A 16173-nucleotide genomic window follows, 5' to 3' on the forward strand; every position below is an offset into this window, starting at 1 on the left:
CCTTATAAAAGTGCCCTTCTCCATTACTGACATGACTGAGCCAGGCTTTCAGTCCCCTACCACTACAGTCTCCACCACCGGTTCTTTCAAGGTTAAGTTTTACCTTTTCTACTATGTTTCATGTTGCACCCATGTTCAATGTGAAACATGGTGACATTGTTACCTCCCCACCCCCCTACTTACTTGAATCGTTGGGTTCTGCTCCCCGCAGGCTGCTGCTAATTTTCAAATCTGGAAGGATCTGGGAAACGAGTGAGACTTGCAGTTCTCAATGAAATACAAGTGCACTAAGCATCAGTCAGCTCACATATCTAAAGGCCTGGGACAAATATTACGGTCTGGCCACTAGGTAAGATGTGGACCTAGGATGGGGGGCTTATTCCCACCCAAAGCTCTATGAAGCTGCCCAGCTCCAAGACCCAGAACAGGACTTATTAAGATTCTGAGAAAACAACAAATGTGTTTATTCTACCCGCTATCAACTCAAGAGGCACTTATCGTGTGTTGGTGAGAAACCTAGGTGATACATATACACCATACACAAACCTGCCAGCCAGTGCCTCATAGGCACAAGCCCCCCACCCTAAAATAAATTGTGGTTGGTCAGTTTTAATCACCAAGCTTTATGAAGGGAAATATTTCAAGTTTTTTCTCTTGAATCCTCAAATTGAAAATGCTCACAATTTTCACACTGCACCTCTGGAAATTTGACTAAAATATAGATTTTTCTAACAAAATGATTTCACAAATCTATTTTTGACTTGCACGATATCTCCAATACATATGCCAATTAGTTTACCTTTTGTACCCTGCACCTTCCTAGAATTATAAAAACAAACAGAGAAACACACAGGATTCTCCAAAATGTTTGCTATATATTTGAAATAAAAAGAAAGCATTAAAATAATAATCACAGCGCTATAAATTCATTGCCAATGGGCAATGTAATCTGAAAGGCTGTCAAAAATTAATTATCTAGTGAAACAATATGACGTTTATTTCAGTTTAGCAGACTACTTATAATCAATTTACCATGGAAGAAAGGACAGCTTTGCGCTTTATTAATATTGTTGTACTCGCTCACAGGCAGCTAAAGCTGTACCCATTGAGAATAATTCTAAAGTGTACAGAGGGTACATAAGGGCACGTGACATCATTATGCCCTTGTGTAACTAATACTCCCTTTTTTTTTAAGCAGCTCTGTTTTCCTGCTATATCCTGCACATGGTAAAGAAGGCCACCCACAATACTTCCTCCAGTAGCCAGAGCACAACAACAAGCAGTGCAAAGTTTAATTGGCCCCAAACCCAACGGCTCCTAAGCATATGGCAGCTGCTACTGTTACCAGCTACTGCACACATTTTTTTTAAATACTTTTTTCCATACCTCAGCAAAACTCTTTATAATATCTTACCTGCTTTCTGTCTCTAGTTGTCAGTTCACAACAACATGAAGTCCAAGCCCAACAAGTCAAATTATATCTGTTTGCACTTAGCAGCTGTTGGCATTGCAATCAATATACATATAGAACATTGTCGTTAAAATAAAAAAAATAAAAAAAAATATACATATAGAATATATTCCAAAAGTGTTTACCTATCCCATCCTCATGTAGATATGCATAGATAGGTAGAATATATAAATTAAAGAAGCATCTCTTTGTCCCCTTTTTCTTCTTTTTCTAGTTGGTTTATTATACATTTTGTTCATACAGATAATGTGAAATGTGTGGACTGCAGTCTGATAACACTAAGCCAGGAGAAAGCCCACACTTACATGATTTTGCAGTTCATTTTTTTTAAGGTGCTTTTCTTAAAATGTCCTTCAGTTGTTCCCCAAACTGCTCCCATCCCCCCTCTTGTTAAGGGGGTCTCCTCATGAGGAGACAGCCGTGCGTGCGCGCTCCTGGGCTGTGACCACGCCTGACCCTGTGCGTCCATAGACACAGACAGCCTGCGGCAAGCCACGGCCCTGCTCCCTCCACCATTCACTCTGTCTGATGGCAGAAGAAGCCTATGGCTCCTCTGCTCTCAATAGCTTCCCCCACAACCAGGAAGTTATTTTTAACTTAATGCAGAGAATGCTTAGTACTACTTAAGGAAAACTGTGTAAAATGGGACATGATGGAAAACTTACTGTAAAGTAGATTTATGATTTACATAAAGTTGAATGGTTTGCTTTATATTTTTTAACGTAAATTTTTCATATTTTTTTAATAGCCATCTGAAGATTGGGGCCTGCAAAACACCTTTTCAGAAACCCCTGAACAATCCTACTATTCCATAGAAATATCCCAGAGATGTTCTGGCCTGAGTGCTTAGACTCCCATGAATGCTCTCCAGTAATGATGGTGCCAGTCCTTTTGACCATGATTTCAGTTGCTGCACTAGCAGCAGACAACAAGCTTTGTATAGCACTCAGCTGTCATCACCCCAAGCTTGCTCCCATGATAGACTATAACTTCAATATGAATGAGCTAACTACATGTGAGACTGTAGTCCATCAAGGGAGTGAGCCTGGAGTGGTGGCTACTTTACAACACACACAGGGACCATGGAGAACAAAAGTAGCCATCCTCCAGAAGGAAGGACACTGCCAGCATGAATTCAGAGATGATTTGAGGATCAACAGTTGAGTGATTCACAAATAAGATACATTTTTGTTAATAGTTAAGATACTTGAATGCATTTTTAAGATAAAGCTCCTGAGTTTAGTATCACTTTAAAGAGAAGGTCTGTAAAAGTGAGGATAGAATCCTGTATAACAGAACCAGAAACATGGTGACATGACGGGTCAATATATAGATTTTGAAGGAAGTAAAAAAGTGTAAACAAAGCTTGACTAAAATCAGGATGGACATGAAGCACATTCCCAATAGTTTTTTAAATGTGTGACTGTATTGATGCAGTGCTTCTTTAAAGAGGAACTTACCCTTATCTTCAAAATAACAACAAGGGCACCTTTAGACAGGTTTAGTAATTACAATCTACAAACAGATACTTCTAGATAATTACAGGCTTTTTATTTTTTGCATACCTTATTTTTCTATTCCCCCATTCTTCTCATGGTGTCTATTTTTACCATTGGAAGATCTATCTTCCTTTACTTGCTGGAACTCTGGCACATGTGACTAGGACATTATCTAGGCACATTATCTCAGGGGAGGAAAATGTCTTTCCCTGACATCTAGTGAGATTACAGATGAGATTTCCCAGCAATGCTCTGCTGATGTTACTGATGTTTCCCAGGCCAAAGTGGACCAGGAAGTAGAAAAAAAGAAATTGTATGTAAAATAAAAATAAAAATTTGTTTAGCTAATAAATGAAAGATGATTTCATATCAGCATGCAGAGCTGCATGCGGATGTGATTTTTAGTCAAAGGGGAAAGGTCCGCTTTTTTAGAACATTTACAGTATATTTAAAATTGCCTTTCATATACTGTATTTCTACAATTACATTCCTTCAATAGTTTCCTTTAAAAAGTAATATAACAAAGTCACCCTGACAAGAAAGAGCTAAAGGAAGAATACATCACAGCTGCAGATTTCTACCACAACTGTGTCATATCTCTGGAAAAATCATTAGCTCCTTACTTAACCAAGGCAGGCTGAGCGTGGAGATATAACAGCCCCAGTAGGATTACAATTTTGTCTGTATCAAAGGTTCTGCTATAGATGCTTCAGTGGGACACGTTAGGTGAACATTTTATTCACTTCCTTGGTCTGAGCTAGTGAATATTGCAGAAAGGAATAATAAGATGTATAACAAAACTCACCAAAGATTCTTTGAATATAAATACTGTATAAACAACTTATGTTTGCAGCTATTGTGCAAACTTTAAAAGAAATGAGAAAAGAGAAAATTAGAAAAAAAGTTGAGTGGTTGACAACAGCAACTTTTCCGGTCCAGCTGGATACAGTGAATGAGCATTTTGATTGGTCACTATCAGTAACAACTCCAATTCTGTCATTTTTAGTTCTCCAGTTTTAATGAATCATCCTCTGTGAGCTCTAAAGTAGAAATACCATGTGAACCTATTCCAATGTCATTGAAAATAATCTGTTATTTGAAACTTACAAAGCCTAGGCTTTGACATACAGTATACTGGCATTAAAGAGCCAGAAATTAGTGAGTTGAATCACCCACCAGCTTCAAAGTCTGTGACAAGGTAATAATAGAAACACTGTATCTAGCTTTCAGGTTTCCCACCTGTTGTGATCTTATCAAATGAATTATTTTTATTGGAATTTGTTTTCTTCCTTTAGAGAGAATGACAAAAGAGTAGGACTCTATGGTAGGGGACAGTGAGCCAGAAAATTCAGTAAGAGTATCCCAGACATAAAATATATATAGGAAGGTGGGAGCAGCCCTGGTGAAGTCCTGTATATGAGAGTTGGGTGTACAGGTGAGTGAGCAGGATAGTCTTAGGTCATTAGTGGAATGAAGGGGCCAATTTGGAGTATATCTTCTAATTAGGGATTCAATGTAAGGTGGTGTGCCATTATGCAGAGCTTTGTAGGTAAGGTAAATTATTCTGGCTGAAATGTTCATGATGGATTGAAAGGGGACACTCTGAGCATGTTTCAGGCCGATGAAAAGAGGGCTGCAGTAGTCAAGTTGGGAAATGATTAGTGAGTGGACAAGCATTTTGGTGGTTACCTCAGTGAGATAAGGTCGAATTCCAGAGATGTTGTTCAGATGAAAATTACACAATTTAGTGATGAAGTGAATGTGAGGGAAAAAGGAGAGGTCAGAGTCAAAAAGCACACCAAGACAACGTGCCTGTGGAGTAGAGAAAATAGTAACTCCATCAACCTCAAGAGACATGGACATGGGGTAACCTTAGAGGGAGGAAACACAAGGAGTTCGGTCTTAGAGAGGTTCAGGTTGAGGAGGTAATTTTGAAACAGCAGATAGGTTACACAAACCAACAGAGTGGGGGAAAGATCCGGTGAGGAGAGCTAGATCTGAATATCATGAGCATATAGGTGGTAATTAAAACTGCTTACCCAGAGAGGCAGTGCAGAGTGAGAACTGTGGAAAACTGGTCTAGCAGCTAGGCAGGATCAAGGATTGGCTGAGTATATTATTCAGAATGTATTTGTGCCTCTAGAGAAAAATGTGCAGTTGAACCTTGGAGATCAGGGGTAGCGCCCAACTTAACTTTTTGCATTCCTGAAGTTCCTCTAACTATAGTGATAATGAATGTCATTATGTGTTAATGAATGCCATTTTGTGTTACAGTACATGATTTATATTCCAGGTAAACCAAATACGTTTGATCAATACACCTCTTCGGACCGTTAAAAAAAAAAAGCCGATTTGGCTTTACCTCTACATTTGCAGTTTTCTTCTTTGGAAAATTTTGGAAAACTGATCTAACCCAACTCAATTAACCTGGAAATGTCTAAAGTCTGTCCTGTAAGTTAATCCACATAGGAGAACCAATATTACTGGCAAGGATGCAATTTTATTCATGATGTACTTTATATATGATTAAAACTTTCGCACGTTTTTGTAGATAGCTCATCCCCACTTATTGAAGCCCTGAACTCAGTTACTGGAGCATGCCTTCTAGTATCCTTGCATCTTTGCAATAAAAAATATATATATATATAAATAAACAGGAGCTCTAGTGAAAACTGGTTGGCCCTTAAACTCACACTGTATTGCTTCTGACCTGAAGAAGAGAGGTAAACTCTCGAAAGCTTGTCTTTTATATATTTTGTTAGTCCAATAAGAAAGGTATCATTGCACACTGCAATACTACGTTTTTGTCTTTTTTGACATATATATATATATATATATATATATCAAAAAAGAGATATTTGCATTGTCCACAGCAATCATATTTAAATGATCTTTTTTCTAAAAAAAATTAAATAAATAACAATCCCAAAATAAGTACAGAAACAGAAATTCTGCAAAACCTCACTCCTCCTTAAGAGGTGCAAACAATGCAGACACAACTAATTTTCCTTACCAAACTAAAAATATCTTAAAAGTAAATTTGAAGCAGTCCTTTCAGTAAATTTACAAGTTATGAAAAGTCATGAATACATTCCTGCTATGCCATACTAGTTTTTACATCCATTTTTGTTATTTAGCACCATTCCTCCCATATAAAAGGGGAAAGAGTCCTAAGCCCTGCATGGGCAAAGCACAGGTTTACTTTATAGGTTAGGTTTAAGTTAAGTGTAAAAGGTTAAAGTGACCCTGTCAATAAAAAAAGTTGAATATATTTACCTGCTAAAAAGTCAGGAAATATACACACCTTTCCAGTGGTTCATGTCTTGAAACACTACTGCACATATTCCATACTTCCGGGTGGATGTGGAATAATTGCTCCCGCAACGCATTATGTGGCTCGACCAACCAGCTCCAACATCACTACACAATGTGCGATATTGCAGGAGGAACCACTGCGGTGGCAGGGGAAACCAGTATATGACCCATTCGACCAACTGAACCAGCAGCTGAGGTGCAGAGAAGCAGCAGCATTTTAAGACACAGGCCACTGGAAAGATACATATATTACCTCTTCTTTTAGCAGGTAAGATTTTGGGTCCTGTGCTGACGGGGTCACCTTACTTTTAGATATTAGGGATTATGGTTACATAGTTACATAGTATTTGAGGTTGAATAAAGACATTAGTCCATCAAGTCCAACCTATTAGGATCTCATTCTAGAAGTTACAACTAGAGATAAATTAATGATAGATTCTGTAGTAAAAAATCAAGGAGTTAGGTTTAGTTGTAGTGATACATTTAGTGGTTAGGTTAGCTAAAGAGTAAGGCGTTAGATTGAAATGAAGGTTATAACTGGCCTATGCAGATTAAACTTTTTGGATTCCATTTTTTTTTTTGGGGGGGAGGAGTTATGAAAATTTATTTGGAGCCGAAATTTACAAAATATGACTCACTAATTGGTAACACCACAGAACAATGTATCAACTTTTCTCTCCTTCTGCTTATAACCACTTCTAGTGCTCCCTGCTACTCAGAAAATTACATGATGCTGCAGAACAACTTTAAACATACTGTCTCAGAGGGCAAGCATTTTCTTCTACAGTTAGTAAACTACTGATTACTGTACTTGTTCTTTATTCCAAAACTAGTTTTTAAATGGCTAAGGTTTACGACCCCTAAGGGCCAGTTCACACCATATCCAGGGCGATCAGGCATGCTTCGTTCACTTAAATGCACTGGGACAGGAGGGGGCAGGGTGGTGCCATTCATATCAATGGTACTGCAGACATGCCTCCTGCTCGCAGTGCATTCACCTGCACCAGAATGTGTGGTGCGTGTGGTACAGCATTCCCTCGGTTCCGGTGTGATCACATGACATGAATGGGACCACCACTCCACCTCCCGCCCCAGAACACGGGAGGCTTGGTTTATGCAATACAGTGCGTTCCTGGCATAAACGGGGCCGGAACACACTGGATATGGTGTGAACCAGCCCTAAGGATTGAGACTGTGCAGTTTGGCTCCAGGTTCATTGTAAGCAGCTGGCAATTCATTCCCCGTATCAAAAACTAAAAATGTGCTCAGATCTAATTGGATTTTCTCTTTTTTAGTTTTTCCGATTTTGGATCCGAAAATTCAATTCAGTTCATTATTCAAATTTTGGATTCGTCCGACTTTTCATTTCAGAACAAACCAAATTTTCATTTCAAAATGAAGTCACACATTGCTGTAAGGCTACCAATGAGCTGCAACTTGCAGAGTTTGTCTTACGTATATTTACAATTTTGCTTTGCAAGTTGTTAGATTAAGAAATTATTATTTTTTTTACTTTCTGAAGAAAATTTGGTAGACTTATGCAGTAAACCAGCACTGAGTGATTTATGTGCTGCAATCTAAAATAAACAAACCAAAGTTTCTTGCAAAAAGAATAGTAATATATTCCTATAAATATAGTCATAACAGTGAATGCATTTCTAATCGGACAGTATTGGTTACTGCACTTTGCACCTTATCATCCTTTTTGGTGTTATTACAAAACAAAAGTCTATTTGAATGAGTTTGGTGCAAATTTTCATTCTCCTGTGTTACAGAGTAAAGATACACTCTGAAATAATGTCTTTAAATTAAAACTGTTCAAGGTATTCACATGCCTTCAGGTTCGCTGTATCTATGCAGCCTCCGTGGGAAGAAAGAACAACATGTTATCTTCCTGCTGCAGCACAAATGAACTGCCTACCTACTAAAATTAACAAGCAAGCAGGTTTAGCACACATTGAATGAATTACTATGTAGGTGGCAGCCTGAAGGAAGCATTTTAATTCTCAGATCACTAACATCTTAGTAAATCATTTACTGGAAGCACTGACATTTTTTTTTTTTTTCTGTACAGACTTATCTAATAAAGTATTGCAAAAGAGCAAACATAAAGCACATAATTCAGCAAAACACAACTGATCACATTACAATTTACTGAAGGTAAACCAATAAGAGTTTAATTTTGATTGATATAGTAGGTTGCACTTTGCATATAGTTATTTGGTTTGTCACAGGTACAATGAAAAATACAGCTGTCAATATAGCTTGCATTTACTGTATATGCTTTGTATTTTTATGTGAGGTACTGTCTCTGATCAGCACAAGCTGTTACTTGTAGTTCTACAAACCTGTGTGTCACAGATCAGCAGCTAGCTGTTGCTTCTTGCAGTTCCACTAGCATGTGCTCTGTTCCTACCTTGCTTTTGTTTTGGTCTGGCAACTTTAGGCGTGACCTGGTCTAGCCTGCTGATTGTAATAGCAGCTTCTCAGCCAATCAGTGCTGTCAGCTTGTGGCCAATCTAGTAGTTCCTTTCTATGTCTCACCTTATTTAAACTTTGTGCATCTCACAGCTTGCTGCCCAAGCAAAGCTATTAATGGCTAGTCACTGTGACCCAGAGCCTTGTAGTGATGTCAGGTATTACCTTCTCACTGCTGTTTTGGTGTACTTTGACTTTGTCTCCTGGTGATCTTCATTTGTCCCTGACCTTTGCCTTTGTCTCCTGGTGATACTTGTTTGCCCCTGACCTTTGGCTTTGTCTCCTGGTAATCCTCATCTGCCCCTAACATTTTCCTTTGTCTCCTGGTGATCCTCGTCCTCCATCTACCCTGATTTTTGGCCTTGTCTCCTGGTATCCTTGTCCCTAAGTAGGGTAACTTAGGGAGGTCAAGCTCTGGGGTCAGCCCACAGCAAAATCTATCTTTGCCATCAGGAGCTCTAGTGAAAACGGATTTGCCCTTAGACTCACACTACCTGCTCAGTACTGGGCTTGGACTCCCAAGCTGCCTCTTGGATCTTTTTGGCTTTGGCTACCAGCTGCCCCTTTGTGTTACACAGCTTCAGTTCTTAGTTGTATTCTTAACTTTCTCCTGTGGCCTGTACTGCTCACACCCCTCCAGTTATTTAAGGTGCCCTGCACGTGTAACCATCATCCACATCCTTGAGTCCAGATCCTGACAGTTATAATGTGCACATATATTATAGCGGTTTCATTGCACCACCAGTTACTAATCACAGAGTTGGCATAACCCCTGAAGTAATTTCTTGCACTTCTCAACTCTTTTTAGTGTATATACTATATTGCCAAAAGTATTGGGACCCTTTCTTTACACATGAACTTTAATTCCATCCTAGTCTTAGTCCGTAGGGTTTAATATTGAGGTGGTCCACCCTTTGCAGATATAACAGCTTCAACTCTTCTGGGAAGGCTGTCCACAAGGTTTAGGAGTGTGCCTATGGGAATGTTTGACTATTCTTCCAGAAGCACATTTGCGAGATCAGGTACTGATGTTGGACGAGAAGGCCTGGCTCGCAGTCTCCACTCTAATTCATCCCAAAGGTGTTCTATTGGTTTGAGGTCAGGACTCTGTGCAGGCCAGTCAAGTTCCTCCACCCCAATCTTGCTCATCCATGTCTTTATGGACCTTGCTTTGTGCACTGGTGCACAGTCATGTTGGAATAGGAAATCCCCAAACTGTTCTCACAAAGTTGGGAGCATGAAATTGTCCAAAATGTATTGGTATGCTGATGCCTTAAGAGTTCCTTTCACTGGAACTAAGGGGCCAAGCCCAACCTCCGAAAAAGAACCCCACATCAAATAATCCCCCCTCCACCAAACTTTACACTTGGCACAATGCAGTCAGGCAAGTACTGTTCTCCTGGCAACCGCCAAACCCAAACATGTCTATCGGATTGCCAGACAGAGAAGCGTAATTCGTCACTCCACTTCTCTAGAGTCCAGTGGTGGCGTGCTTTATACCACTGCATCCGACGATTTGCATTGCACTTGGTGATATAAGGCCTGGATGCAGCTGCTTGGCCATAGAAACCCATTCTATGAAGCTCTCTACGCACTGTTGTTGTGCCAATCTGAAGGCCACACGAAGTTTGGAGGTCTGTAGCTATTGACTCTGCAGACAGTTGGCGACTTCTGTGCACTGTGCGCTTCAGCATTCGCTGACCCCGCTCTGTCATTTTACGTGGCCTACCACTTCGTGGCTGAATCACTGTTGTTCCAAGTTGCTTCCATTTTGGTATAATACCACTAACAGTTGACCGCGGAATATTTAGTAGCAAGGAAATTTCATGGATGGACTTATTGTAAAAGTGGCAACCTATCACGGTACCACGCTTGAATTCACTGAGCTCCTGAGAATAACCCATTCTTTCACAAATGTTTGTAGAAGCAGTTTGCATGCCTAGGTGCCTGATTGTATACACCTGTGGCCATGGAGGTGATTGGTGATACACCTGAATCCAATGATTTGGAGGAGTGTCCCGATACTTTTGGCAATATATTGTATATTGCATATGCTGTTAAGATCCATACCCAGGGATGTTATAGAGTTTTGCAGTTATTGTCACCTGATAGCCAAGCCTTTGGCCAATTATATTGACATGGTCAAACAAAGAATAAAGAAACTTTTACTTATTTCATGTTTAGAACATTTCTGTTCTCTGAAGATTTTAAGTCCAACGTTCAAATGTTTTTCTAATGCCATTTGGTATCTTATGGTTTGTATTACAGTACCTACAGTACATTTCATCAATATTCATTCCCTAGTTAGGGCTGTGTATAGAACTATAACATTATCTATGTTTTGTTTTTGGTCTGCTGCATTTTTTATGAGGCAGAAAATAGATGAGGGTTAGCATATACTGAAGAGTTATAATTATTTTATTTATTGATATAGTACTGACATTCAACAATTAACACAATATCAACCATGTTATAAACTTGTGCTGCCTACATCTCTCTATGCAATATTGATTCCCACTGCACACAACCTAAATGACCAGCTCTTGTATGAAAAATAAGCTCACGACTTCCGGTTCCGGCGCCCGATGGTGTAGTGGTGTGTGAACCTGCTCCGCAAGGAACATACCGGAACACTGAACAAAGCCGCTCTTCCCCGTAAAGACTGAGTCACGCCGATCACCAGACATCTGGACCGGGTGATGGATAGGTTCCTCACCCGCAATTCAACTACCAGACGCGCATTATTGACCGACTCGGCACAGCCGCATGATCCATCCAAGATGGCGGATCGGGAAGTCCTCTCACAACCTCCCCCAGCAGAGCCTATGGGTGAGTCACCTACTCTTATTCCGGACACTAATCTGAACTATCAGCACTTAGCTGCGGCAGTAGCTGCACATTTAAAACCGGATTTAGCAGCCATTATTGCTGAATCAATGCAACATCATATGAGCCGCCTGACCCTAGCCATGGAAACCCAGGAACGCTGCATAACAGCGGCTGAATCCAGAATAAGTGCTATAGAAGACCGCATGCATGTTCATGATTAATCTGACAAACAAATTCACTACCTGCTTGACAAAGTGGATCACCTAGAAAATCGTATCCGCATAAATAATCTTCGCATTATAGCCCTACCTGAGTGTGTTCCGCCAGCTGATCTGCCACACTTCTGCTCCCATGTCATCCCGAAAGTGCTAGGCCTTAAGTCTCCATGCAGGGTGGAATGGGCGCATAGAATCGGACCGCCTAGATCAAATCAGCAGGCTAGGCCAGTGATAGTGAGATATTTAGATTTTGCTGATAGAAATGAGATCCTACGGCAATACAGAACCCAGCGGAATCTAGTGGAGGCCGGTTTCAAGCTACTCATATTTGCAGATTATTCGGCCCAGGTCTCCAAGCAGAGAAAGGCCTTTGTAGATACATGCCGCATACTAGCGGACAGGCGTCTTAAATTCTCTCTGGCGTACCCAGCCATTCTGCGCATAGTGACCCCTCATGGGGAGGCTCGCTCTTTCACATCCGCAGAGGAAGCCTTGCAGTAAGCTAAATCACTGGATGACCCTGCTGCACGCCCGGACTCATCACCCACCAAAAGCCCCCCACGCAAGAAAAAAGGCCTGACTGTCCAACGCCAGGATGGGATAATATGTGCCTTTTAACTGGCTTTCCTCTTCTTTACTCGCCACCACTCACTCTGCTGGGTGATCTAGCATTGCTAGAATATGACCAGAATTGTTCAGTGTTCCACAACTATGACTTTACAATTTGACCTAATGACGGAGCTACTTCCATCACAACTGTGTGGAGAATGCATCCCGGCCGCGCTGGCAGGATGAAACAGCGTTTCTTGGGATGCTTCCTATGCTTGTTCGCTATGCCCACCTCAGGGAAAAAAGGGAGACGCACTCTAAAGATGACTATTTGTTCTCATGTTCAGTTTTTCTTTGTTTCTGTTCTTTTTTGTGGTTGCCTCTTTTTTTTATTGAAAGTGTCTTACTTGCTGTGACCGTACCACTAGGAGAATGTTCATGGGGTTCTCCTACACCACTGGGATGGAACGGATACCACCTGCTTCACCATCCACCACTCCTGGAAAGGACTAAAATTCACAGGTGGTGCCGTAGCTCTGGGACTGCGGCACGCACCGTCTCCTCCTTAATAGATATGACATCACTGTCTATTACTCCAAGTCATCATTTCATATGGGACCCCCCTTGAAGCTGGTGTCCTGGAATGTCAAGGGGCTTAAATATCCTAACAAGCGCAACAGAGTGCTGTGACATCTTAAACAACTCAAAACGGACATAACGCTCCTTCAAGAGACGCACCTTTCTTCAAGTGATTTATTTCGCATGCGAAGGTACTGGGTACCTCCATAGTGGACATCTGGAATATATATGGGCCTAATACAGACAATCACCGCTTTCAACTCTCTCTACAGACTTTACTGCAGCAACTCACCACCGCCCAATAAACAGTGATGGGGGGGGGGTGATTTTAACGCAGTCCCCTCAACCTTTGATGATAGAACTGCTATGCCACATGTTGCAAACTCAGCACCCTACCCTAGAGATATGCGCCTGGCCGAATTTATCCACAATTGTAATCTAGATGATGCATGGCGCCACCTACACCAGTTGAAACGTAATCCTCCTGTCCCATCGCACTCCTGACCGGACAAAAACCCAAATCCAACTGGGTGGGTGCGGTAGTGACAACGGATGCCTCCGTAAAAATGTAGATAGATGAAAGTAGTCACTCGCACTCCATGAGATTAAAGTCAGTGGTGATCTTGCATTGCCCGAGAGTACATTGCCCGAGAGTACCAATACATCTTGGGCAATGCAAGATCACCACTACGGACAAGGTATTTTACCAGTATGCAACTGTATCATGTGTTCAGCATATAGCTAATTGCACCTGGGCAGCATGGTGTGAATCACGTCGTTAGGACGTCAGAGGAGGAGGTATTAACTGCATTGTGATTGGTGGTTTGATTTTGTTTCACCTGTATTTATTGTTTGATTTTGTTGCTTGACCCACTCTCTGTTTGCCTGAGGACGGGACCGCATGGTCTCAAAACGTCGCTAAGGAGATGTGTGTTATCTCAGTCAATAAACAGCATTGACTTTAATATCATGGAGTGTGAGTGACTACTTTCATCTACCTACACCAGTTGGACCATTATTTTACTCATTTCTCACATGCCCACAATGTTTTCTCTCGCATAGACCTTTTCCTCCTCTCACCAAAACTACTCACGAAACCCTCATCCATAACAATCGAAGATATGGTCATCTCTGATCACTCCTCTGTTTCGATGGCCCTAACTAGTCTGGACATCCCTACCACGCTTTCAACTTGGCAGTTCCCCTCATACTTGCTTCATGACGACACCTTCAAAGACAACCTCAAAATTTGGTGGATGGAGTATGCCTCCTGTAACTCCGGCCATAGAGATAATTCTGTCCTGTTCTGGGAAGCGGCTAAAGCTGTTTTGCGCTGTAGAATCCTGGCATACTCCTCTTCCCGCAAAAAATTAACCTTGCAACAATACAAATCCAACTGTCAATTGGCTCGGAGGGCATATTCTGCCTTTAAATTAGACCCATCTCCTGATCATAGATCTGAATGGCTACTGGCTAAACAAACCTGCGACCACTGGATCCAACAGTATGAATCGCTCATTAGATCTAGTAAGGAAATGGAGTTGTTTAAATTCGGTAATAAGCCTGGTAAGCTCCTGGCCAACCTTGCTCGGGGCCCGAACACCTCCTCCCATATCACTAAACTGGCTGATAACGAGGGTAACATCCACACTAACCCTCACTCTATCTCAGAGTTATTCTCCTCTTATTACCAGACCCTGTATAGGCCACAGCCGGATAATCCGGAGGGTGGTACGTCATACCTTCAATCTATGGATCTACCCTCACTGACAGAAGAGGACCTCCTTCTCTTAAATGCGGAGGTGACCCTTCCTGAACTCCAACAGGTCATTCGGTCCTCCCCCCGAGCAAAGGCACCAGGACCGGATGGGCTTACGTCCAAATTTTATAAATTACTTACGGAGGATATCTCACCTGCTCTCATTGCTCTGTATAATCATATCCTGCTTAATCATCAATACCCCCCTACGTTTGACAATGTATATATCAGGTTACTACCGAAAGCCAACAAAGATCCCCTTATGCCAGGATCCTACCGCCCTATAATCGCTCTTGAACCAAGATGCAAAGTTTCTATCGAAAATGATGGCCAACAGATTAGCGACCATCTTGCCAAAAGTTATTTCGCCTGCACAATCGGGATTTGTTTCTGGTAGATCTGCTGTTGTTAATATTCGTAAGACTATAGCTGCCATGGAACATGCTCGGCTGTCCGGATCTTCTCAGCGTTCACTAGCCCTTTTGACATTGGACGCTGAGAAGGCCTTCGATAGTGTGAACTGGTCCTGGCTCAGAAAGGTTATGCAACATATGGGATTTACCGGAATGTTCTTTGATTTTGTCTCCAGTCTTTACACCTCCCCAAACGCACAAATATTCACTTCCACCTTCCTATTCGCCCCCCTTCCAACTTTATAGAGGTACCCGCCAGGGATGCCCCCTAGCCCCTCTTTTTAACTTGGCCATAGAACCCTTAGCACGAAACTTGTCATCTTCAGATTTATTCACAGGCATCAAAATAGGACCACACCATATTCAATCGATGCTATTTGCTGATGACATACTTCTCTTCCTTTCTGATCCAGATACCCAAATACCACGTATCCTTGATCATATAAAAAATGTTGGCACCTTTCCGGGCCTTAACATCAATATCGATAAAAGTGAATTGTTAAACCTTTCCCACACCCGGCCCACGGGGGACCCTTCATAGTTATCTAGCTACCCTATTTGTATACAACCCAAATCCATTCGTTATCTAGGAATCCATACACCCAAAATTACAACTTAAATGTATACCTTGAATTACTCCCCCATTATAAAGCTTATTATACAAGAACTTAACACCAGGCACCACCTCCCTCTTACAATACTAGGATGGTGTCACCTGATCAAAATGATCAGCTTTGCACGTCTCCTTTACCCTCTTCAAACCATCCCCCTTCTCCTTAGACACAAAGACGTCCAACTCCTCAATCAAGCCTTCATAAAAAATTTTGGAGGGGAAAAAGACCTTGCATAGCGTTGGCTAAACTTCAACTCCCGAGATCCCATCTGGGGGCCCATTTGCCAAATATACATCTCTATAATCTGGCATGCATTCTACGACATGTCCAAGATTGGCTTAATGACTCCGGTCACTATACAATTACTCCTATTGAACGCCATCTGGTACACCCATGGACGCTCTCGGGAGTGGTTCACACCCCTTTACACGCTCTACCAGACCACATAA

The 16173-nt window shown here is 41.5% G+C and overlaps 1 protein-coding gene across 1 annotated transcript in view; it reads right to left on the reverse strand.

The window, feature by feature from the left end:
• LOC108785113 (gamma-aminobutyric acid receptor subunit beta-2) overlaps positions 1 to 16173 on the reverse strand; it is a 304860-nt gene that overhangs the window by 178814 nt on the left and 109873 nt on the right. The gene's annotated exons all lie outside the window — the stretch shown is intronic.

Source organism: Nanorana parkeri, unplaced genomic scaffold, assembly GCF_000935625.1.
Source record: "Nanorana parkeri isolate BGI_ZX_2015 unplaced genomic scaffold, ASM93562v1 scaffold8, whole genome shotgun sequence".
NCBI classification, from domain to species: domain Eukaryota; kingdom Metazoa; phylum Chordata; class Amphibia; order Anura; family Dicroglossidae; genus Nanorana; species Nanorana parkeri.